Here is a 26,801-nt window from a genome sequence, read left to right as displayed (position 1 = left end):
AACCTGTCTGTAATAATTACTTGCATATCAATATTTTCCATCACATTGACTTGGATATCAAATTGTAATGCTTTTGAGGTTTTCACATTACTTCATATCGAAATAAAATCACAACAGATTGGCTACTGAGATGAATATCTATACTGAAAATAATTATACTAAAATAAAGATACTGGCATTTCAAACATCCCTTCTTTTCCATATCTAATTCCCCCCTTGCCCTCTTGTTCAATTTTCCTCTCCTGAAGGCTCAGCCTGGGATGTGGTTTCACAGACACCGTGGACATTATTCATTCATGGACCTGGACAGTGAGTGTTGAAAGCTGTATGATTGCATCAGGGATGGTGTCAGGGAGGTAGCCTCACACCTGAGCCTGAGCCTATTCCTGTCCTCACCCAAGATCCACACCAGTGCATTTTCAACTGGAATCATTGGACAGTGATCAGATTGAAGGAGAAATGTTTGGGCAGACTGGGGAGCTCAATGCTCTTCTCTATGGTATATTTGAAATTCACCAGAAGAAGCAAATGGAAACCTGGGGCTGAATTTTCTGGTTGGTAGGGGGGCAGAGCGGGTGCCGGCGGGCCATTCACCATTTTACGCAGGTCAGGCCAATTAAGGCCTGCCCAGCGTACTTCACAACTCCCGTGCACAGCGGGAGTGGGCGGGTGGTGGCAGGCACGCTCAGGCCGCCGGGTCCAATGGCGACCCAGCGGCCGCCATAAAGGAAAGCCCAGGCAGCCTCGGAAAGGCTGCACCCAATGGCTGGACGAAGGCTGTGCAGAGGGGCAATGCAGTTCATGCAACTCCGGAGGGTAGGACATCAGGGCAGGCCAGACTGGAGGGTAGGGCGAGGGGCCAGTGTGCCCCTCATTTCTCAGATGACTACCTTGCTATCCTCCTCGAGGACATGGCAGCACGGTGGGAGATGCTGGTTCCCCAGGATCGGAGGAGGAGGCCCCCCCCCCCACCCCCGACATGACGAAACGTGCCTGGGAGGAGGTAGCGGAGGTGGTAAGCTCCTGCAATGTGGTGTAGCACCCCTGGATCCAGTGTTGCAAGTGCTTCAGTGACTTGTTGCGCTCTGGCAGGTGTGTACCATGTTGGCATTGGTCATTTAACCCAGCAGGTCGGCTTACCCGCTGCTGCACCCCTCCCCACCACAAGTCTGAGTGTAGGGACTGCATTGAATCATTGATGGCATGTGACCTTTGCTGGATGGGCCAGCAGATATTGTCCATACTGAGAGCAGACTGAGAGGGTGATGAAGAGATGCATTTTGCCCCCTCAGCATGTGTTACACTGAGAGACACATGACTGTTTTTGGGGGAACCTGGAGGAGCTGCACCTAGGTGCTTTGCTTGAACTGCAGGACATGTCCAAGTCAGGGTGATGACATGCTTGGAGGGGAGCTTCAAGCTGGCATGGCAACAAACCGTCTGCTGTGCTCTGTGCTCCACGTGCTTGCGCCTTGCTATGGAAGGATATACCATGTGGTGCCTAATGTGATGTAGGCAGCATGTGTCCAAGATGGGGTGTGGGAGGGTGGAGAACTGGCCTTGTATCTTTGTGTGTGTTCTGCAGCAGCAGGGTGAGGAGACTCTGGAGCCCTGATATGTCCCACTCTAGTTGGGGTGGGCCGTGCGCGAAGAGAGTCCAGGTACAAGTAGCACTAATCAATGCTCTTCTCTCATTTTCAGGAGATGAATGCTCATAATGTGGCAGAGCGTGCGAGGACTAGCAGTGGGGGCAGGTGCAGATCACCATTCTTAGCCGCTTCAAGCAGGAGGCCCTAGATTTGGAGAGGCGCCATGCGCCCAGGTTCACTGGTGTCGGTGAGGCTGGCGTGCCATGGCTAGATATTTATGCCCAACAATGAGGTCAACAGTGTTCCCCCAACAGCCATAGCAGTGCTGAATGTTAATTGACTTAATTTTGCAACATGGCTTGACCATTCCATATGTAAGGATGAGCACATAATAATCCGGGGGACAGGGATGCACTTTGACATCGTCCCCACGTTAAATGATCCAATGTCCTTGTTCTTCCTTTCAGCATCATTGGAGCAGGGCCGGAAGGAGAAGCAGCAGAGGCCCACTCTCACACCTGAGGGGGCTGAAGTCTCTGCAAGGCAGCCACCAGCGCAGATGCAAGCACCTCGGTGGGAATTCGAACATCGGCTAGTGTCCTGGGGCATCGTGGTGAGGGCACTTCGCAGTCGCTGGAGAAGCTGCCAGAGACAGAGAGTACACATGGCGCCAGCAGTCAGAGGACTTCAGGAGACCAGTCACGTGCTCTGTTGGTGCCTAATGATGCGCCTCTGGAGTCGAACACGATGCAGCAGGTGCAGAAAATGCGGCCAGGTGTGCAGAAGCATCTGTGGTAGATACATGAGGCTATGCTTGGCTTGGTCTCTGTGATGGAGGAGTCTACGTGGACAATTGTCGAAGCAACAAGCCACATGTCCAAGCGCCATGCGTCCTCCATGGAGAGAGTGGTGCCTCTCCTCCAGGAGACCCATCAGAGCTTCCTGGGGATGTGTTCTGACCAGCAAGCCCTTGCATCGGCATTGACCTCAGCTGGTCAGTGCCAGTGTGGGAGATGGTCTGGGCACCAAGTTTCCCAGCTCGGTGTTAGGAAGTCAAAGCGACCTCATGTCGGCACAGCAGCTGCCTGGCGTCTCTGCAGGCACCTCTCACGGTGCTTCAGATGAAGACGGCAGCTCCTCCATCCGGTGAGGCTGTGACGATTGGGGAGATGCCAGCTGTGGAACTGGCAGATTGCTCCCAGGCGGGGTCAGCGCAGGCTCCACAGGCCAGAGGGTGACCGCCAAGGTCATTGAGGCCAACAGAACAGCAGAGTCACCAGGTTGTCTCAGATGCCACTCCCAGCGATGGGGCAGCACCAAGACGTAGCACCCGGAAACATAAACATAAGGCACCTTAGGCACACCACAGATTTATCACTGGTTCTTTTGTGTTGGCCCAAGATGAGGTCTTTATAATTTGCTTTGAATTGGAACACCATTGTCAATTTTTTGGATTAAGTTTCTTTGCTGCTGATATTAAATTCAGGCATGTGACCATGGCTGAGGGTGCCTCTTTTCTTCTGCATGTGTATGGTTTCCAAAAATGTTAGGAGTGCTTTGTGGGACATTCAGCTTTATTAACAAGGCCCTTAGTTACTGTTCATAGCCTGGCAGATTTGGCACTTAGGTATCAAGTATGGAGCCTATAGCCCAGGCTTGTCCTGGAGGTCATATGTGGTGTGCTGGCTGATGGCTCATTGGATTAAAGCCTCCTTGGTGTCCCTGCCTCCCTGCAGTATGTCAGTGTCTATCCCCTCAGCATTTCCCTCAATGCTCAACTGTGGACACACTGCTGGACTCATCGTGTGCAGCCGCAGCCACTGCGTTGTCTTCATCGTCCACTGCGCCCTCCTTTCCAGCGCAAGATTGTGGAGAGTGCAGCATGCAGCCACTATCACCGAGACATGATCTGGGGGGTACTGGAGTGCACCCCTTGAGCGGTCCAGGCATCAGAAGCGCATCTTGAGAGGACCGATGGTTCTCTCCACCACAGCCCTTGTGGAGGCGTGGCTCCTATTGTACCACTGCTCAGCTTCTGTTCTTGGATGGCGGAGGTGCGTCATGAGCCTTCTGTCACCCAGTAGCCATCCATCAAGCTGGCCTGCAGCACTAAAGAGCCCCTGCACCTGGGAGTGTCTGAGGATGTAGGCTTTGTGCGAGCTGCCTGGGTACCTTGCACAGACATGTAGAATCAGCATCCAGTGATCACATACAATCTGCATGTTCATGGAGTGGAAGCCCTTCATGTTGACGAAGGCACTGGGCTCACCTGCTGGCGCCTTGATGGCCACATGTGTACTGTCTATTGCACCCTGGACGCGGGGGATGCCAGCAATGGCTGCGAAGCCTCTGGCTCGCTGTGTCTGACTTGCCTGGTCCCAACGGAAGTGGATGAGGGTCAATGCACAGCTGAATAGAGTGTCAGAAACCTGCTTGACACAAGTGTGGACAGCTGATTGGGAGACACTGCAAAGATCACCCACCCAGCCCTGGAAGGAGTCAGAGGCATAGTAGTTGAGAACAGCTGTGACCTTCAGAGCTACTGGCATGGGGTGTCCACCCAACAGTTAGCGGAGATTTCAGGCCCAATCATCTGACAGATATAGTTGACTGTCTCTCTTGAGAAATGGAGCCTCCTTTGGCACTGCACCTCAGCCATATTGAGGTAGTTGCTTTGCCGCCTGTTAATCTTGGCAGCTGGATAGTGGCGTCTTCTGCGGCCCCTTCAGCCTTGGTCCATCTCTTGGCCCTGCACTCCTTGTACCTGCGCCTGTACTCCCAAAGGTGGCTCCCCTGGAGGCTGATTGTCCACTCCTGGCCTCCTCCCCCTTCTAGCCCTCCCTTCCCCCTCAGAGGAGCTGCCTCCAGTGGACAGTTCAGCTCCCTTTCCCAGGCTAAGGGAAGGCTTCCTGAAACCTGCAGGCCCAGAAAAGATTATTCACTGCAGAGTGCTGACCTGAAGATTAAGAATTCAGACAAAGCAGCTGGAATGCGATTTGAAGTACTGCAGATCACACAGGCAAGTTTCAATAACTTTGAAAAATAAATGCTTGACAGTGCACACTCGCGACCCCAGAGAGCCCTCTTATCCCCCCGCCGGATGAGGTTTATACAAATGTCTCCTATCCGTCTGCCCATTGCGCCTATGCGCTGACCTGAAGATTGCATGGGCGCTGTAAAATTGGCGTCGATTGGAGAGTCAAGAGCCTTAAGTGGCCCATTAATTAATAGCAGGCGCCCTTCAGACATCACCACGCGCCCACCCAACGAAATATTACGATGATGCGTGGTGACATCAGGATGCTCGCCCAACCTCACCGCGCATCATTTTACAGGTGGACTGGCCCTGCACGCTAAAGGGAAAATTCTGCCCTGGTTTAACACCTGATCCTAAGGACACTATATTTGATGATGCTGCACACCCTCAGTATCTCAATGACAGGTTTTCAAGTCTTAGAGTGGTCTTGACCCAGTTCATTCTGTCTCAGAGTTGTGAGTGTTACGAGTTGAGCCAAAACTCTTGAAAACTGAAATAAAAGCAGAAAATGCTGGAAATACCCACTATGTCAGGCAGCACCTGTGGAGTGAGTAGCAGAGTTAACACTTAAGGCTGTTTATCTTTCACCAGAGTCTATAGTCAGCCTCTATCCAGTACAACTTTTTCTGAAATACATTTTTGATTCCAGACCAATCTACCCAGATAGTTCATACAATGACTGTGTTTCTCGTGCAGCTGTTACCAATGTAAATAGTGAAATACTGACAATCTCCAGTATTTATTCATGGAGCACAGAAAACACTAGTTGATGCATTGCCTTGAAATATTTTTGAGCAGTTTGCCCTGACAAATAATTGAATTGACATAAAACAAGACTGTTATTTAACTAGAAAAGCAGATTTTATCCATCATTTTCCTGAATCTACCTCCCCACTTCACCCCACTAAGAGGCTTGGCATCTTCCTACTCCTGTCAGTGCTAGTCACATATCCGGATAAAACTACTGCCTAGTCAAAAACTGTTAAAAATTGCCAACACACAAATAGTTAAAATTATGCTTGACGTCTCTGGTCAACCTGAGATCAAGAAGGTGAAAAATCTATTGCATAATATCACAGTGTAGCTCACTTACACTTGCTAGAAGCTACTTATATTCATAGGCAAGGAGCTGTCCTCTGCAGGCAAAAGGAATTTGTCCAGGCGTTGCACCATTTTTGAATTGAACAAAAGAATGGGAGACAAAAGCTCCCTGGTGCATTCTCTATGCCAATGCCTCGACCCCTCAGATCTGACTTGGCAACCAATCAGCACCCTCTTCTCATGCAGTGTAAACTGTTGCTCCCTTTGAAATTTGGCTCTCTTCCATCTGTTCTGATGAGTGCAAGAAGAAAAGCTTCAACAGCATGTCTCTTTTCTCGGCAATAGGAATTGTTATGTTTGCAAATACAGCAACTAGCACCAGCGGAATCACACAAAAAATTCAGTTAATTTTTTTTAGGTGGCGTTCATGGGAGATATTGGCCAGCATCAGCGAGAACCATTTGCTTTCTTTTAAATTGTGCCTTGGATCTTTAATAGCAATTTGAACTACCGGAACAGCTAAATAGAGATTTGGATTAATGTCCCATTCAAAGCATGGTCCCTCCAGTAATATTACACTCTACTAATACTACATTAAAGTGGCAACAATAGAAACATTGTGACATAAACCTATCTTAAGATGCCCCAATTTTATGATATTCGCAGGTAATACTTTTTGTTTTTGATGAAAGTCACTCCGGAGAGGGAAGATTTTTTTTTGTTCATTCACGGGTTGTGGGTGTCACTGCCTAGGCCAGCATTTATTGCCCATCCCTAGTTGCCCTTAAGAAGGTGGTGGTGAGCTGCCTTCTTGAACCGCTGCAGTCCATGTAGCGTAGGTACACCCACAGTGCTGTTAGGAAGGGAGTTCCAGGATTTTGACCCAACGACAGCAAAGGAATGGTAATATATTTCCAAGTCAGGATGGTGAGTGACTTGGAACGGAACTTCCAGGTGGTGGTGTTCCCATCCATCTGCTGCCCCTTTCCTTCTAGATGGTATTGGTCATGGGTTTGGATGGTGCTGTCTAAGGAGCTTTGGAGAATTCCTGCAGTGCATCTTGTAGATGGTACACACTGCTGCTACAGTGCATCGGTGGTGGAGGGAGTGAACGTTTGTGGAAGGGGTGCCAATCAAGTGGACTGCTTAGTCCTGGACAGTGTCAAGCTTCTTGAGGGTTGTAGGAGTTGCACTCATCCAGGCAAGTGGGGAGTATTCCATCACACTCCTGACTTGTGCCTTGTAGATGGTGGACACACTTTGAGGAGTCAGGAGGTGAGTTACTCATCGCACAATTCCTAGTCTCTGACCTGCTCTTGTAGCCATGGTATTTATATGGCTAGTCCGGTTCCGTTTTGGGTCAATGGTAACCCCCAGAATGTTAATAATGGGGGATCTAGTGATGGTAATGCCATTGAACATCAAGGGGCGATGGTTAGATTCTCTCTTGTTGGAGATGGTCATTGCCTGGCACTTGTGTGATGTGATTGCACTGTCTGATCCACAGCAGGTGGCGGCAGGGACTTCTCAGGTTTCCAGAACTTGGAGGATTGCTGGAGACTAGAAGTCTGCTGTGTCTGAATCAGATGAGGGCCCTCTAGACTCAGCCATACCTCAGCTGCTGGAACTGCAAGGGCAAGCTCGGGAACATCAGGAAGGGATGTCTGCTGCACTCCTCAGGTTGCAAGGCACGATGGAGGAGCGGAGGAGTCCTTCCGCCTTCAGTCCGAGGTGATAGTGCCAGCATACCAACGCACCGAAGTCAACATGGCGGCCGCCATGGAGACCTTGGTCCAGGGCAACTGTCTTGCACTGCTGTGTGGGCTGAACTCCATGCTGACGTCATAGTTGGCCTCCAACAGTGTCAATGTGAGAGGATTGCTCGATCTCACTCCAGCTTCCCCTTTTCCTCAAGGAGTCCACCAAATGCCCTCGAGCACTCATAGGGAAGAGGATCAGCAGGTGCACACCCTGGGGCGATCCATTCAGGTGACTCCAGGAGTGTCCAGCTCATCCGATTCCCCTCTTCCTGTGACTCAGCAGCTCCAGCTCCACAGGCCGAGGAGGGTGCCACTGCCACACAGGACCCCGAAAGCAGACCAGAGCCCTTCAGGTCTCAGCCCGCCAGAGGACACCCGCCAAGGTCATCACAGACAGGGTGTAGCAGTCAGCAGGCTGCCTCCACCTCTGCTGTGGTCAGGGGAGCACCAAGGCGTAGCAGCAGGGTTCGGAAGGTTAAGAAGATGCAGTTGCACAGCCTGGGCTCAACTGTTAATGTTACATAATGTTCACTATGGTAAATAATGTCTCCTTGCCTATGGCCCCTTGTTCTGATAAGCAGTGCTTGTGTCACTCAGATGTGAAACCTGCACGGTAAAGGCAGTTGTCTCAGTCCAGGACCTCTTCCCTGTGCTTTGTCCAACCTTCCCAGCACACTAATGATTTGCCTTCACAGTTGCTGGACATATCAGTCATGCCTGCACTTCGAAGGGGCTTATTATTGCTGCCAGAATGTCCTAGGCCGGTGGCACAGGGTTCTGTCATTCTCTCTGTGTGCTCTCAGCACCTTTGAGGTGAGGCTGGCCCTCATCCCTTCAGCATCCATGTCCAGTGACAGTGCGGTCCTGAAGGGTTCAGCTCACAAAGGATGCTAATGGATCAGGAGAAGTTGAAGTTTCTTTGCTGCATCTCCATGATATAACCCTGTTCACAGAGCGCAAGCAATCTGCCATCACCCTCTTATGTATTGTATTGTAGGGCTCCAACAGACCGGTCCAGGTACCAGAACCTCATTTTCAACATTCCGATGATTTAATCCACCAAAATGCGAGTTGCAGCATGAGCCTTGTTGTACCTTCTCTCTGCTACCCTCTGAGGCTGCCGCACAGGCAATCATTAGTCACGTCCTCTGCAGGTAGCCCTTGTCCCTGAGGAGCCAACCCTGCAGCCTTTCTGGATCCTGGAAGGCATCAGAAATCTGAGACCAGTGAGAATGTAGGAGTCATGGGCACACGCTGGGAACTGTGCACAGACCTGTAGGACGCATTTGTGGTGGTCGAACACCAGTTGAACATTCAGCAAGTGGAAGACCTTGCTGTTGACGTAGTTGACTGCTTGTTGCCAAGGAGATCTGAGCACCACATGAGTGCAGTTGATGGCACCCTGCATCTGTGGGAAACCTGAGATCTGTGCAAATCCCAGTGTTCTCGCTTCCTGGCTTTCCTGATCCTGGGCAAAAAGCACAAAGTTGTGCGTCCTCACAAAGGTGGCATCCATGAATTCCTGGATGCATCTATGTGTGGGGGGCTGTGATATCCCACAGAGGTGACCTGTGGAGCCCTGGAGAAAGCCACTGGTGTAAAAATTGAGTGTTGTGGTCACTTTCATGGCCAATGGCAATGGATGTCCTCCATGTCCCCATGGCGGCAAATCATGTAGCAGGTGGCAGATACGACCGACCAGTTTCCGGGGCATGTGTAGTCTTCAATGACACTGGTTCTCAGCCATCTGCAGGAATGGCAAGCACCATCTATAGACCCTGGGTCTAGCTGGGCACCGACCAGCTCACTGTGGATCTTCAGTACCGTGCACAGGAGCCCCAGCTGCCCCTTCTTCTTGAGGGTGCTGCTCCTCCCTTTGTCCAGCCAGGCACCTCCGTCACTCTCTTCTCCTTCATCTCTGCTCCCTGTAAGCCATGAGGAATACAGCTAGTGCACCAGGCTCCATGCTCCTGAGTGGTTTAGCATGGTTGTACTAAGAACCTCTCTTGGTTAATTGTGAAGGCAGGCCCCTTCATGCATCCCAGAGAGTGCTGGCCATTACTTGGATGGTCAGAGTTCAATGCGCTGCATGGCTACCCGAAACACCAACCACATCCACCCCGCTCAATCTGACTGATTGGCGGCAGCTTCACCCACTGGACTGCGTGCTGTGCTCTGAACTCAGATCCAGCCATTCTCCTAGCCCGCACTGCAAGGCTGCATTGTTAACTTGAACCATGGGGGAGAGTGGTTCAAATCTGAATGGTGACATTGCAAGGGTCTGTGAGCACTTCCACCAGTGACTGCTCCATGCCAGCTTTTGCAAGGAGGCTGTATACCTTGCCCAGTCATCCAATTGTTCTGCAGTCCACTAAAACGCTCTTTAGCTTGTAGTCTGTACCCAAGAGGTGAAAAGCTCTGCAGCATTTGGTGGCACTTTCATGCCTCTGTGTTACTTAGGTGGGCATATAAGCTAGAAGCCCAACTCCAAGCATATCAATGTGGCTGCATCTGAACTATCTCAGCTGCGGAGGAATGGTCACTTTATACCAGGGATACCTAATGTACGGCCGCTTCCCTCCACACTGCCTTCTCCTCTGCATGTGCTTGTGCACTGCCATCAGACCGGGCTGCCTTGCCCCTCCAACTCGCTTCAGATGCTGTGCAGCCCTTGCACCTCCCAATTTGCCTCACAGCATGCTACCTTGCCCCCAACTCACAGTACAGCTCTCTCTCTGGCACCACGCTGTCAGCCAGCCGGGAGAAAGCAACTTGCCTGTGCTCTCACCTGAATGCACGGCGCCTCAACCTTGAAGTCCAACGAGCAACTCTTGCAAGCGCTGTGCAACATTAGTGTGCACACACCTCTGAGTTCCCCTCAAAGTTCAGCTCGTCAAGTGCACATCTTTTAAATGCTGTTGTGAAATGCGTCGGCATGCCCAGATGATCCAGCATGGCGGGGGGAGGATTATTCCAGCAAGCAAGGCTTATAATGATATGCAGATGCATTAAAATGACATTCCTGACGTCCGGCAGTGGGAATTGCAGCCCACCATTGGTGGATGGAGCAGATCATCACAAACTGGTTTCACCAATGGCATGAAACCAATTTTTGGCCTTCCCGCAATATTGTCCACTTATGCTCGCTATGACACCTGACACCAATGGGGATGGAAAATTCCGGCCAGTGTATCAACAGCCTTTCTTCCAAGGATATCCTGACAATGGAACAAGCAGCCCCATCACTTGGTGTCTTCAAGACCCATCTTTAGATTATTTCCATTTAAAAGTAGTCATTATCAGGACTACCATCTCAGCAAGTCATGCCTGGTTTAGTTAGTTCCCCATAAAAATGTTAGTGGAAAATGGATATTAGTCTGTAATGGTGACACAACTAAAGCATCTGTACAGAAATATCGCCAATAGTATTTTCTAAGCTTCTATTTTTACAGGTATGTAACATTGACAAAAATATTTCTGTTAATGAATATTGCAAAACAGTGATATTAGAAAACTACTGAGTATTTATTAACTCTCAGAACATTTTGAGTAGCCTCAGGAGTGCAAACCATTATGAAGCGCTGCTGCAATCTTTCAGGGACATCCCTGTAATTTCTATTACTGTAATGCTCCAATGAACCCGTGAGTGCTTAGGCAATGATATGCAGAAATTAATTTTACCAGGATCAATGCAGAAGCAAAAGCAGAACTAGCAAGACATTGACTTGATACGTTCAGGTTGATGGCTGCTATTGAACTTCACTGGAGACCTACATCATAGACCATTCATAGTTGTTTAGAACTTATGAATGGGTTAAACCGTTCCGTTCAGTCCTGGATGAGCTGCAATTTCCTACAATTATGCATTGGGAAGACCAAAGCCATTGTCTTTGGCCCCCATCACCAATTCTGTTCCTTACCCACCAATTCTGTCCCACTATAATAAAAACAGAAAATGCTGGAAAAAGTCAGCAGGTCTGGCAGCATCGATGGAGAGAGAAACAGAGTTAATGTTTCAAATCCGTATGACTCTTCTTCAGATTCTGTCCCTCTCCCTGGCCACTGTCTCAGGCTGAACCAAACTATTTACAACCTTGGCATCCTATTTAATCTTGAGGTGAGCTTCGCACCTCGTATGCTCTCCATCATAAACTCCATCATCTACTTCCAGCTCCGTGTCATCACCGGTTTCCATCCCTGCCTCAAATACTCCAATGCTCTGCTGGCCAACCTCCCATCTTCACTCTCCATAAACCTGAGCTCATCCAAAATGCTACTGCTCATGTCCTAGCCCACACCAGGTCCCATTTACTCATCATTTTTGTGCTAACTGACCTACACTGATCCTGGTAAAATTAATTTCTGCATATCATTGCCTAAGCACTCACGAGTTCAGGAGCATTACAGTAAGAGAAATTACAGGGATGTCCCTGAAAGATTGCAGCAGCGCTTCATCAGGGTTTGCACTCCCGAGGCTACTCAAAGTGTTCTGAGAGTTAATAAATATTCAGTAGTTTTCTAATATCACTGTTTTGCAATATTCATTAACAGAAATATTTTTGTTAATGTTACATACCTGTAAAAATAGAAGCTTAGAAAATACTATTGGCGATATTCCTGTATAGATGCTTACGGTGCATCCAATTTCATTCATGCATTACACCTCTACTCGCCGACTTACATTGGTTGGAAAAACTCAGCAGGTCTGGCAGCATCGGCAGAGAAGAAAAGAGTTGACATTTCGAGTCCTCATGACCCTTCAGCAGAACTAGGTGAATCCAAGGAGAGGGGTGAAATATAAGCTGGTTTAAGGTGGGTGGGCGGGGGGTGTTGGATGGGGGGGAAAGAAGTGGAGGGGAGTGGTGTGGTTGTAGGGACAAGCAAGCAGTGATAGGAGCAGATATTCAAAAGATGTCACAGACAAAAGAACAAAAGAACACAGAGGTGTTGAAGTTGGTGATATTATCTAAATGAATGTGCTAATTAAGAATGGATGGTAGGGCACTCAAGGTACAGCTCTAGTGGGGGTGGGGGGGCATAAAAGATTTAAAAATAATGGAAATAGGTGGGAAAAGAAAAATCTATATAAATTATTGGAAAAAACAAAAGGAAGGGGGAAGAAACAGAAAGGGGGTGGGGAAGGAGGAGGGAGTTCACGACCTAAAGTTGTTGAATTCAATATTCAGTCCGGAAGGCTGTAAAGTCCCTAGTCGGAAGATGAGGTGCTGTTCCTAAAGTTTGCATTGGGCTTCACTGGAACGATGCAGCAAGCCAAGGACAGACATGTGGGCAAGAGAGCAGGGTGGAGTGTTAAAATGGCAAGCGACAGGGAGGTTTGGGTCATTCTTGCGGACAGACCGCAGGTGTTCTGCAAAGTGGTTGCCCAGTTTACGTTTGGTCTCTTCAATGTAGAGGAGACCGCATTGGGAGCAACGAATGCAGTAGACTAAGTTGGGGGAAATGCAAGTGAAATGCTGCTTCATTTGAAAGGAGTGTTTGGGCCCTTGGACAGTGAGGAGAGAGGAAGTGAAGGGGCAGGTGTTGCATCTTTTGTGTGGGCATGGGGAGATGCCATAGGTGGGGGTTGAGTAGTAGGGGGTGATGAAGGAGTGGACCAGGGTGTCCCAGAGGGAATGATCGCTACGGAATGCTGCCGGGGGGATGAAGGGAAGATGTGTTTGGTGGTGGCATCATGCTGGAGTTGGCAGAAATGGCAGAGGATGATCCTTTGAATGCGGAGGCTGGTGGGGTGATAAGTGAGGACAAGGTGAACCGTATCATGTTTCTGGGAGGGAGGAGAAGGCTTGAGGGCGGATCCGCGGGAGATGGACCGGACACGGTTGAGGGCCCTGTCAACAACCATGGGTGGAAAACTCGGTTAAGGAAGAAGGAGGACATGTCAGAGGAACTGCTTTTGAAGGTAGCATCATCAGAACAGATGCAATGGAGGCGAAGGAACTGAGAGAATGGGATGGAGTTCTTACAGGAAGCGCGGTGTGAGGAGCTGTAGTTGAGGTAGCTGTGGGAGTCGGTAGGCTTGTAATGGTTATTGGTGGACAGTCTATCACCAGAGATTGAGACAGAGAGGTCAAGGAAGGGAAGGGAAGTGTCAGAGATGGACCACATGAAAATGATGGAGGGGTGGAGATTGGAAGCAAAATTAATAAATTTTTCCAAGTCCCGACAAGAGCATGAAGCAGCACTGAAGTAATCATCGATGTACTGGAGAAAGAGTTGTGGAAGGGGGCCGGAGTAGGACTGGAACAAGGAACGTTCCACATACCCCATAAAGAGACAGGCTCCCATAGTCACACCTTTTATTTGGAGGAAGTGAGAGGAGTTGAAGGAGAAATTGTTCAGTGTGAGAACAAGTTCAGCCAGACGGAGGAGAGTAGTGGTGGATGGGGATTGTTCGGGCCTCTGTTCGAGGAAGAATCTTAGGCCCCTCAGACCATCCTGGTGGGGGAAGGAGGTGTAGAGAGATTGGACATCCATGGTGAAGAGAAAGTGGCTGGGGCCAGGGAACTGGAAATTGTTGATGTGATGTAAGGCGTCAGAGGAATCACTGATGTAGGTGGGAAGGGACTGGACAAGGGGAGAGAGAAGGGAGTCAAGATAACGAGAAATGAGTTCCGTGGAGCAGGAGCAAGCTGACATGATCGGTCTACCGGGGCAGTTCTGTTTGTGGATTTTGGATGGGAGGTAGAAGCGGGCCGTCCGAGGTTGGGCGACTATCAGGTTGAAAGCTGTGGGAGGAAGATCTCCAGAGGAGATGAGGTCAGTGACAGTCCTGGAAACAATGGCTTGATGTTCAGTGGTGGGGTCATGGTCCAGGGAGAGGTAAGAGGAAGTATCTGCGAGTTGACGCTCAGCCTCCGCGAGGTAGAGGTCAGTGCGCCAGACAACAACAGCACCACCCTTGTCAGCGGGTTTGATGACAATGTTGGGGTTGGACCTGAGAGAACGGAGTGCAGTAAGTTCAGAGAGAGAAAGATTAGAATGGGTGAGAGGAGCAGAGAAATTGAGACGACTAACGTCGCGCCGATAGTTCTCAATGAAAAGATCAAGAGAAGGTAAGAATCCAGAGGGAGGGGTCCAGGTGGAGGGAGAATATTGGAGGTGGGTAAAAGGATCCGTTGAATGGGGAGAGGACTCCTGCCCAAAGAAGTGAGCCTGGAGACAAAGACGATGGAAGAAGAGTTCAGCATCATGCCGAGCCCGAAATTCATTGAAATGAGGGCGTAAGGGTATGAAACTAAGTCCTTTGCTGAGCACTGAACATTCAGCGTCGGAGAGGGGAAGGTCAGGGGGTATAGTGAATACACGGCTGGGGCTAGGATTGGAAGATGGGGTGGGGACGGAGGGACAGGCAGGGGTGGAGGGTCCTAGATGGGTGTTGGTGTCGTTGAGTTGTTGGAGCTTGCGTTCTTTAGCACTTGAGAGAAAGAGAAAAAGTTTCTTGTTGAGGCGTCGGATGAGACGAAGAATAAAATGAAACTGGGGGCACGCGCCGCGTTGAAAAAGAGTACGGCGGTGCTGCTGGAGGGAGAGGTCAAGTGTGTTCACATGGCGGCGCATGGCACTGAGTGTGGATCTCAGAATGTGATGGGAACAGCAGTCCGAGAAACGTTTTATGTCCCGGAGATACCTGTAATCCTGGGTGGGTTTGAAACAAGAGGGATGGAATTTCAGTTGAAATCCACGTGGGGTAAGTCGGAGACGGAGACAGTCACTGAGAAAGGAGATATGGCTGTGAAAGCAGGTTTTAGTAAACACCTTGTCAAACACCAGGAAAGAAATGGAAAGCAGTGAAGGTGAACAAGGCAAAAGAGAGATACGGAAATCTTGTCACAGAGAGGAACAAAACTTCTTCAAGGTAGGCATTTCTTGAAGAGCAGTGGCAGTCAATTAAACAAAGAGATAAAAATAAAAAACTGCGGATGCTGGAAATCCAAAACAAAAACAGAATTACCTGGAAAAACTCAGCAGGTCTGGCAGCATCGGCGGAGAAAAGAAGAGAAGAAAAGAAAAGAAGCGTCCCCTTTTCTTCTCTTCTTTTCTTCTCCGCCGATGCTACCAGACCTGCTGAGTTTTTCCAGGTAATTCTGTTTTTGTTTTGGATTTCCAGCATCCGCAATTTTTGTTTTTATCATATTATTTAGACTTACATTGGTTTCTGGTTTACCAGTTCCTCAATTTTAAACTTCTCATCCCAGTGTTCAAATTCCTCAATGGCCTCACTCATCTTATATCTGTAAGGTCCTCCAAACGTACAACCCTCTCTATTCCTCTAACTTAGGCCACTCATGCATGCCATACTCCTTTAATTTCACCACTGGTAGCCGTTCCTTCAGCTGCATAGGCCCTAAGCTCTGGAATTCCCTCCCTAAACCTCTCTGCCTCACCGTCTCTCTATCCCTTATTAACACCCTCCTTAAAACCAAGTCACTCAAACTAACATTTCTTCTTTGGTTGTTGCCAAATTTTTTTCTGATTACACTCATGGTCTTGGGATGTTTTCTTACATTAAAGGGCCTAATATGAGGTAGTTAGCAAGAAATACAATGTGGAATTTGAGAATGGTGAGAACGTGGGACTTGACACACATTGGGCAAAATTTTACGTTCCCACTGAAGCCAAAGAAGTTTAGAATGTCTTGCCACGTTTTACGGCCCTGTCCCTGCCAAAACGGGGCCATAAAATTCTGCCCATGGTGTGGTTGAAGCGAATATTTTGGATACATTTAAGGGGACGCTTTGCAAGCATATGAGGGAGAAAGGAATAGAAGATTACGATGATAGGTTCAGATGAGGAAGAAAGGGAAAAGGCTTAAGTGAAGCATAAACACTGGCATGGACTGGATTGGCCAAATGGGCCTGTTTCTGTGCTGTACATGCTATGTAAATATAAATGCAAATTGTTGTTTTCTTTAGATATCTCAAATGCTGTTTAATGCCCTAAAGGGATATTTTTTTAACCATACGTTCCTTGTGTCAAATTTTTAGATTCAGTTTTTTTTGGTGGATCCATGAGATCTCGCACTTGCGATTCACAACAACAACAATAACATGTATTTATAAAGTGCCTTTAAGTTAGTGAAACGTCCCAAGGTACAAAGTAAATTTTCCAATTTGAAAGTCATGTATCTCTTATTCAGTTATTGTACGTTTCTGAACAAAAATGAATGACAATTTAAAAGCACAGAACAGCTGAAGCACTGCCCATTTTGCCTACACCTACTTGCCCAAGTTTTTCATTAAATTCAACAAGGTATCTTATACATTTTGTAAGATATATGTCTATGTCCATGCACTGTACTTGCCATGCCATTTGCAAAATTTCATTTGCATCTTGAACATTTTTGGTGATGAATGTTATGTTATTAATATATCATGATATTATTCTTTTATTATATAATATTATGTTATGAATATTTTAATACTGGCTCAGGATTTGCTCTTCTGGGAAATCCAGGGGCAACTCCATAAAAAATTATCACTAAAACTGTCTTAGCTTTCTTTTTATAAGTTCTGGGGATTTTGGCGTCGCTAGCAGGGCCAGGAGGATATGCAGCCTCTGACTTGCTCTTTCAGCCACAGTATTTATATGGCCGGTCCAGTTAAGCTTTTGGTCAATAGCAGCCCTCAAGATGTCAATTGTGGGAGGCTCAGCGATGGAATGCCGTTGAACATTAAGGGGAATTGGTTAGATTCTTTCTTGTTTGAGGATGCCTTCCCTGGAGTTTGTATGGCATGAATGGTATAAGCCTGAGCCTGAATGTTGTCCAGGTCTTGCTGCATGTGGACTGCCTCATGATCCAAGGAGTTGGGAACCGAACTGTACATGGTGCAATCATCAAGAACATCCTCTCTTCTGACCTTAAGATAAAGGGAAGGAAATTGATGAAGCAGCTGAAGATGGTTGGTCCTCGGACATTCCCTGAAGAACTCATGATGCCATGTCCTGGGGCTGAGATGATTGGACTCCAATAACCACAACCACTTTCCTTTGTGCTATATGTGACTTCAACTAGTAGAAAGATATTCCTCCTGATTTCCATGGGCTTCACTTTTACTTTTGCTCCTTGATGCCACATTCGGTCAAATGCTGCCTTAATGTCAATAGCAGTCACTCTCACTCTCACCTCACCTCTGGAGTTCAGCAATCTTGTCTGCATGAAGGTTGTAACGAGGTCTGGAGCTGAGTGGCTTTACTGGAACCCAAACTGATCATTGGTGAGCAGGTTATTAGTGATTATGTTCCACTTGATAGAGCTGCCGATGACGCCTTTCACCACTTGTCTGATGACTGAGAGTAGACTGATAAGGTAGTAGTTGGTCAGATTCGACTTGTCTGCTTTTTGTGGACACTGGAGATCATTTTATCTTCCATTGGAGACCAAAGCTGCCAGCTCTTCACAGCAAGATAAGTGCTCTCATAAAAGTCAGGTTTCTTCCAAATTAATGGGACATTTTGTGGTTAATTTCATAGAGATGTGGGAGAACATTTCACTCAAATTATTTGTGTTATTCTTTCCTTCTCCTTTAGTCTATCAATTGTATTATACATGCAAATGTTTTAAGAGTACGCCTTTTATCTCAGATGCTATATATCAAAGTTTCAGAAGTATTGAAAGGCCAGGAAGAAAGTCAGTATTTCAGACTGGGCTTTTTCTGACCCCAGTTTGAAATGTACAAGTGGTTTCCAATTTATAATCTCCTCTCACCAAGCAGCAATAAAAAAGTGGTCGGCCTAAAGGTCATAAGATTATAAAAAATAGGTACAAGAGTAGGCCATTTGACACTTCAAGCCTGCTCCGCTATCCAATAAGATCATGCCTGATTTGATTGTAGCCTTAACTGCATTTTCCTGCCTTACCTCCCATAACCCTTAACTCCCTTGTCGACCCAAAAGCTGTCTGATCAGCCTTGAATATATTCAATGACCCAGCCTCCACTACTGCCGGGGGAACAGAATTCCAAAGATTAATGGCCCGAGGAGAGAAGAAATTTCTCCTCCTCTCTGTCTTAAATGCGAGCCCAAAAGACCATAAAGTGTAGGAGCAGGAGTAGGCCATTCGGCCCATTGAGTCTGCTCTGCCATTCAATGAGATCATGGCTGATCTAATAATCCTCAATTCCACTCTCCTGCTTTTTCCCCATAACCCTTGATTCCCTTACTGATTAAAAATCTGTCTATTTCAGCCTTGAATATACTTAACGACCAAGCCTCAACAGCCCTCTGCGCTAAAGAATCCCACAGATTCACTATCTTCTGAGAGGAGAAATTCCTCCTCATCTCTGTCTGAAATTGGCGGCCCCTTACTCTGGGATGCTGCCCTGTAATCCTAGACTCTCCCACAAGGGGAAACAACCTCTCAGCATCTACCCTGTCAAGCATCCTAACAATCTTATTATGTTTCAATAAGGTCCCCTCTCATTCTTCTAAACTCCAATGAGTACAGGCCCAACCTATTCAACCTCTCCTCATAAGAAAATCCCTCCATACCCGGAATCAACCTAGTGAACCTTCTCTGGACTGCCTCCAATACCAGTATATCTTTCCTTAGATAAGGGGACCAAAACTGTTCACAGTATCCTACGTGTGGTCTAACTAGTGCCTTGTAGACTTTTAGCAAGACTTCCCTATTTTTATATTTCATTCCCTTTCAAAAAAAGACCAACATTCCATTTGCCCTCCCTATTACCTGCTGAACTTGTATGGTAGCTTTTTGGGATTCATGCACGAGGACCCCTAAAACCCTCTGTGCTGCAGTTTTCTGTAGTCTTTCCCCATTTAAATAATATTCAGTTCCTCTATTCTTCCTGCCAAAGTGCATAACCTCACAATTTCCCACATTATATTCCATCTGCCAAGTTTTTGCCCACTCACTTAACATGTCCATATCCCTCTGTAGACTCTGTCAGCCTCACCACTTGCCTTCCCACCTATTTTTGCGTCATCCGCAAACTTGGCGATCATACATTCACTTCCCTCATCCAAGTCATTAATATATATTGTAAATAATTGTGGTCCCAGCATTAATCTCTGTGGCACTCCACTAGTTACAGGTTGCCATCCTGAAAATGCCCCCCTTATCACAACTCTCTGTCTTCTATTAGTTAGCCAATCCTCTATCCACATTAATATACTACCCCAACATCATGGGCTCTTATTAAGTAGCCTTATGTGCGGTCCCTTATTGAACGTCTTTTGGAAATCCAAATATATTACATCTACTGGTTCCCCTTTATCTATCCTGCTTATTAACACCTCAAAGAATTCTAATAAATTTGTCAGGCATGATTTCCCCTTCATAAAGCTATGCTGACTCTGCTTGATTATATTATGTATATCTAAATGCACTGATATTACATCTTTTATAATAGATTCTAACATTTTCCCAATGACAGACGTTAAGCTAACTGGCCTATAGTTACCTGTTTTTTGTCTCCCTCCCCTTTTGAATATGGGTGTTACATTGGCAGTTTTCCAATCCTCGGGGACTTCTCCAGAATCTAAGGACTGTTGGAAGATTACTACCAGTGCATCCACTATCTCTGAAGCTGCTTCCTTTAATATTCTAGAGTGCAACCCATCAGGTCCAGGGGCATTTAGCTATATTAGTTTCTCCTAGTGCTTTTTCTCTACTGATACTTATTGTATTGATTTCCTCCCTACCCTGCACCCCACCCCCTCCACCCAGCTTTTGCCCCTTGATTATTTAGTACTTTTGGAGTGCAATTAGTGTCTTCTGCTGTGAAGGCTGATGCAAAGTATTTATTCAACTCCTCTGCCATTTCCTGGTTCCCCATTATTATTTCTCCAGCCTCACTCTGTAAGGGGTTTATGTTCACTTTTGCCCCCTCTTCCTTTTTATATAGTTAAAGGTGCTCTTACTGTCCATTTTTATATTACTTGCTAGTTTACCCTCAAAGTTTATTTTCTCCCAATTTATTTTTTGGTCATCTTTTGTTGGTTTTTAAAACGTTCCTAATACTCTGGTTTACCACTAATCTTTGCCACATTGTATGTTTTTTCTTTCAATTTGATAGTATCCTTAATTTCCTTGGTTAGCCATGGTTGGCTTATCCCCTTCCTAGAATCCTACTTCCTCACTGAGATATATCTTTGTTGTGAGTCGTGAACTATTTTCTTAAACGTTTGCCATTGTTCATCAACTGTCTTTTCTGCTAAACTCCTTTCCCAGTCCACTCCAGCCAACTCTGCCCTCATTCCTTTGTAATTACCCTTATTTAAGTTTAACACAATTGTTTCCAACCCAAGTTTCTCACTCTCAAACTAAATGCTAAATTCTACCATGTTATGGTCACTGTTTTCTAGAGGTTCTTTTATTCTGAGGACACTGGTCTCATCATGATTCAAGTGAAGCCCATTCCACCAGAACAGTTCCCTTCTACCCTGGCACTGGTGCCAGTGCCCCATGAACCAAAACCCATTCCTCCCACACTAATCTTTGAGCCACGCATTTAACTCCTTGAGTTTTCCCATAGCTCAGGTAGTAATCCTGCGATTATAACCTTGGAGGTTCTGCTTTTTAATTTTGCTCCTAACTGTTCAAATTCTTCCCTCCTTTCTAATCCTATCAATGTCAGTGATACCAACTAATGACAACTGGATCCCTCCCCCCGACTCCAGGTTATCTCCAGCCCTGAGGAGATGTCCTTAGCCCTGGCACCAAGCAGGCAACAGAGCCTTCAGGATTCATGCCCAAGGCTGCAGAGAACAATATCTATCCCCCTAATTATACTGTCCCCTACCACTACTACGTTCCTATGTCCTCCCCCGACTTGAATGGCTCCCTGTATCACGGAATGTCAGTTCGCTCATCCTCACTGCAGTCCCCGCTCTTGCCCACACAGCTTGCAAGAGCTTTGTAACTGTTGGACTATTTCAGAGGCCGAGGCTCCTCGAATGCTACCCCCAGGTCCCCATACCTGCCTCACCTGCAGTCACACCATCCTATCCCTGATCACAAACCAAATTTGAATTATCTAATCTGAGGCGTGTGACCACCTCCTGGAGCAAAGTGTCCAGGTAACTTTCCCCCTCCCTGCTGTGGCGCAATGTCTGCAGCTCGCACTCCAGCTCCTCAACTCGGATGAACTGCAAATACTTATTACAGCTGTCTTCACTCTGAATCACCCTGGTGTCCAGCAGATGCCACATGCTGAAGGAACAACACCTCACCCGTCCCGCCATCACTATCGCATTTTAATTAATTAATTAATTACTCTAGTATCCCCGCTCTTTACACTTGAAGAATCCCCCGCTCTTTACACTTTATTGTAATAATTTTTTTTACACCAGTATCAATCTTATACTTAACAAGCTATTTTTAAGAAAAAGAGAAAAAAAAACGCTAGAGATCTAAATGCAAATTAAACATCTTATTTACTTTTACTTTAAAGATTAGAAAAACTCACCAATCCTACTCACCAATCAGCTGTTTTCCCTGCACTCGCGTCATGTTGTGGTTCGTGACATCACTCTACTGCTGGTCTCACTGCAGGTAGGCCTCTCGATCTGCACCTTTTATCCTCTCCTGTTCACCTCACGCTCAAAATATACTATTTTGAGCCTTAGGAATAGAATAAACCTTAATCACTTACCAGATACTCGCCAATTAACCACTTAACATTTCGAGTCCGTATGACTCTTCATCAGAACTAAGGAAAAATAGAAATGAGGTTTCTGTTTCTATTTTTCCTTAGTCCTGATGAAGAGTCATACGGACTCGAAACATTAACTGTGTTCCTCTCTGCAGATGCTGTCAGACCTGCTGAGTTTTTCCAGCTATTTTTGGTTTTGTTTCAGATTTCCAGCATCCGCAGTATTTTGCTTTCACCAATTAACCATCTTATTCTCCTATAGCAGAGCAAGAATCAATTCCTGGAGGCTGAAAACGTTTAGGCAAGAGCAACCAAACACCTCTTTCCCTTCTTCCACTTAACTCCCTGAAGTGCTCAACTCCAGCACTCTATTATAAATCACACTAAATGGGTGGCTACATATATAATATGCGCCTAACACAAAAGGCCTACCTGAGTCACTTAATAATCTTTCAGGTTAAACCAATTAAACCAAATCAACAAAATGAGGTCAAATCAAGCACAGCCCCTAATTCAGGTCAGCTGTAGAGCTAAAGACAAAATTTAAAGGAAACTTACAACTTCAAACCAAAATGTGATTAAAGGGGTCAACAAAACACCCCAGTCCCCGCGGTGCCCACCGGGCACGGAAGGCCTCAAGAGTGCCAGCAGACACCGTGTGCTCCCTCTCCAGGGACACCCGGCCGCGAACGTAGCCGTGGACTGGGTCACTTAATGAGGATCCAGTTTCAGTTGCTTCTTAATTAAGCTGCTCTTTCACTGGAACCCTTGAAAAAACCCTGCTTAAGGCTGACAACTACAGAATTTAAACCGTAGATTGCAGTTTAATGCCAACTACAAACTACAAATTAAATTAGGTTTGTAAAAGATAAAAATTTAGACTTTCTTACCTAACAACTGCATGCACTCAGTCCAACTTAAAGCCACTTCATTTTGAAACTCTGTTCCTCAGCTCTATATTCCCCTCAAACTATGTTTATTTACAGAAATTAGAATTTGTGGCCTTTAAAGGATATGGCCAATTTAAATTGCAACAAGACATGAGCGACAGAATTGAGTGTTATGAGATGCAACACTCCCGTCATTGTACACAGCTTATTAGCCAATTCACCATGAACTACTCCATAGGAGACTTGCTTTCAAGGACAACTGCTGTTTATATTTATGTAGCATTTTTAATTAAATGCCCCAAGGCGCTTCACGGGAGCATTATAAGACAAAATATGACACTGAGACAGGTAAGGAGGCATTAGGTAAGGTGACCAAAAATTTGATCAAAGAGGTAGGTTTTAAGGAATGTCTTAAAGGAAGAAAGTGAGCTAGAGAGGTGAAGAGTGTAGGGAGGGAGCTCCAGAGCTTACAGCCCAGACAGTTGAAGGCATGGCCACCAACGGTGGAACAATTCTTTTTTTCCCTTCATGGGATGTGGGCAATTTGTTGCCCATCCCTAATTGCCCTTGAGAAGGTGGTGGTGAGCTGCCTTCTTGAACCACTTCAATCCATTGGCTGTAAGTACATCCAGAGTGCTGTTAGGGAGGGAGTTCCAGGATTTTTACCCAGTGACAATGAAGGAACGGTGATATATTTCCAAGTCAGGATGATGTGTGGCTTGGAGGGGAACTTGCAGGTGGTGGTGTTCCCATGCAACCACTGCCCTTGTCCTTCTAGGTGGTAGAGGTTGTGGGTGTGGAGGGTGCTGTCAAAGTGAGTTGGTGAGTTGTTGCAGTCCATCTTGTAGTTGTTACACACTGTTGACACTGTGCATTGGTGGTGGAGGAAGTGAATGCTTAAGGTGGTGAATGGGGTGCCTAACAAGTGGGCTGCTTGATTAAAACCAGGGATATTCAAGAGGCCAAAATCAGATGAGTGCAGTTATTTTGGAAGATTGTGGGAGTGGAAGAGATTAGAGAGATAAGGAGGACAGATGCCAAGGAGCAATTTGAAAACAAGGATGAGAAATTTAAAGTCACAACTTTGCTTGACCAGGAGGCAATGTAGATCAGCGAGCACAGGGATGATATGTGAATGGAATTTGGTGCAAGTAAGTATTCGGATAGCAGAGTTATGGATGACCTCAAGTTTACAGAGTGTAGAATGTGCCAGGAGTGCATTGTAATAGTCAAGTCTAACAATTACTGCTAATATTCAATGTCAGATAAACATTCTGATAATTTAGCAACAGTGAAGGAGTCAAGTGAGGTGGTGGTGAGGTAGAGCTGAGTGTCATCAACATACATGTCAAAACCAGCGCTATGCATTCGGACATTGTCACCAAGAGGCAGCATGTAGTTGATAAATAGAAGGGGCCAAGGTTAAACTCTTGGGGACACCAGAGGTAATGGTGTGAAGAGGGAAGAGTAGTCAGTGCAAGTGATTCCCTGACTATCGGTAAATAGATAAGAATAAAAACCAGGTGAGATGAACTAGTCCTACCCAGCTGGATAACAGTGGAGAGGCGATATCACCAATTAAGTAAAAAGATTTGCTTTCATCAGAAACGACCAGGTCAAAAGAAATAACTGTGCCCAGAGTGAAATATGGCTCCTTATAGGTCGGGAAGGGCTGAGAGGGGGCGGGAGCCTGTCTGCCACCGGGTTCAATGGCGATCGTGCAACTGGTTTAAAAAATGCCACAGGCAGCCCCTGGAGGGCTGCCACGGAAGAACGTCTGTGTTGCGTTAGGAAACTCAAGTGGTGGAGTCGAGTGCGGCTGGAGATGCCAGGCAGGAGGGCAGGTCGGGTGTGCACTTAGGCCCCCGCTTTTTGGATGAGTGCCTCACAATCCTTTTGGAGGAGGGACATCCTTGTCCCCAGAGATGGGAGGAGGAGGCCACCGCACCTCACCTAGAGGGCATGGGAGAAGGTGGCAGCACTGTTTACCAGCCATGGCGCACATGGATGCAGTGCTGGAAGAAGTTCACTGACCTGTCGTGCTCAGGACGGGTGAGTACTATGTTGGCAAGGGTCAGTGTGCAGAAGTGTTAAGGTGTGGTCATTCCCCCATTGACCTCAACGATGCTAGAGTCTGAATGCCAACTGTCAACGATGCTGGAGCTGCCCAAGGGGGTGAGCCCTGGCTGCTTGGACTGAGTGCCTTGTGGCTCAAGGGCCATGACTCGGATGTGCCCTGTGAAGTGTTCCTCAGCTGGGGTTGGCCAGGCTGCAATGGCGCTGCAGGTACAGACTGGACAAATCAATGCTCCTCTGTCCTTTCAGGAGAAGACAAGCCATAACCAATCAGAGTGGTCACGTACAGGTGGAGGCCCACCCAACCTCCTCCTTCAGGTTCAAGCAGGATGCCCTTCAGCTGGAGAGCCGGCATGCTCCACGTACATCCGGGCATGGAAAGACAAGATAAAGGTAAGAGTGAGAGTTTCGGACTGTGCAACCATTCTAGTGTAGTCTCTTCATTGATGGCAGCCTCAAACCTGGAGTCCCCATTGATCATTGAAAGATGAGGGCACCATGATGCAGGTCTCCATTGTCTCACCAGTGGACCTGGCATGCACAGTGACAGTGTGATGACTTTAACTAATGAAACGTCTTTGTTCTCCCTTTTAGATTCACCAGCATGCACTCGCTCTCTGGAGCCCAAAGGGCTAGCCCTGATGCCGGAGGACCACCGGGCTTCATTTGTGCCTGCTCTCTGAACCAGGCACCAGTGCAGAAACCAGCTCCTCGGTGGGTATTAGATCAGCAGCTAAAATGCCAGTGCAAGTGCTTGAGGTACAGGTGGAGGCAGAGTGCGCAGGACACCAGCAGGTGCTGGATGTCTAGCGGGTGTGCAGGAGGATCTGGCAGAGATCCATGAAGGGTCTGCATGTCATGGTCTCCATGTGGGGCATGAGCACTGCGTTGACCCTCATGGCCAAGCGCACTGCCTCCTCCACAGAGAGAGTGGCGACTCTCATGGAGAGGCAGCTCCAAGAACAGAATCAGGAGTTCCTGTGGTTGCACTCGGACCTGCAAGCCCTCACACAGGCAATGACCTCAGGTGGTCAGTGCCAGTGTAGGAGATGGATGAGGCAACCAGTATCCCAGCTAGGTACCTGTCCATCAACGGTGAGCAAGGTGGTCCAGAATGACCTCACATTGGCGCACGAGCTGCTTATCATCTCTACAGGCTCCTCTCAGGGCACTCTGGATGACGGCAGCAGCTTCTCCACCCCTCTGCCAGTAACCTTGGTATCTGATGAAGCTGCGATGACTAAGGAGAGGCCAGCCGTGGCACTGGCCACTCCCTCCCAGGTGAGGCCAGCACAGGTTCCACTGGCCAGAGGACAACTGCCATGGTCATCAAGGCCAACAAGAGAGCACAGTCAGAGGCTGTCTCCAATGCCGGTGCCAACAAGGGGGGAGGGAGGAGGGGGGAACCAAAAAATAGCACTTGGAAACATAAGTCAAAGGAGTCAGGAGCACAAGAGGGACAGTTCATGGGTGATATTCTGTTCATTTATGTTTGGTTTATATGTGGACATCAACACCATTAATGGTATTGTCATTATGCATTCAACGTGACAGTAACATTAAATTTGCTTTGGTTCTGATGGCCTGAGTATGCTTTGCCATTTTTCTTTCTGGTACAGGGTGCGCCAGTATGTAATGCTGGACGTGAGTGGCCGGACATTTTATCGCGCAGGGATTGAGTGGACTTCGGGTGCAAATGAGAGGGTCATTTCAGACGTACGGGATGGAGGTGGTAGCCCTGGCTTGAGGTGGAAGCAGGTCTCTGGCAGCCTAGC

Source organism: Carcharodon carcharias, chromosome 10 (assembly GCF_017639515.1).
Source record: "Carcharodon carcharias isolate sCarCar2 chromosome 10, sCarCar2.pri, whole genome shotgun sequence".
NCBI classification, from domain to species: domain Eukaryota; kingdom Metazoa; phylum Chordata; class Chondrichthyes; order Lamniformes; family Lamnidae; genus Carcharodon; species Carcharodon carcharias.
The sequence above is the reverse complement of the archived record's forward strand: the minus strand, read 5'-3'. Positions refer to the sequence as shown.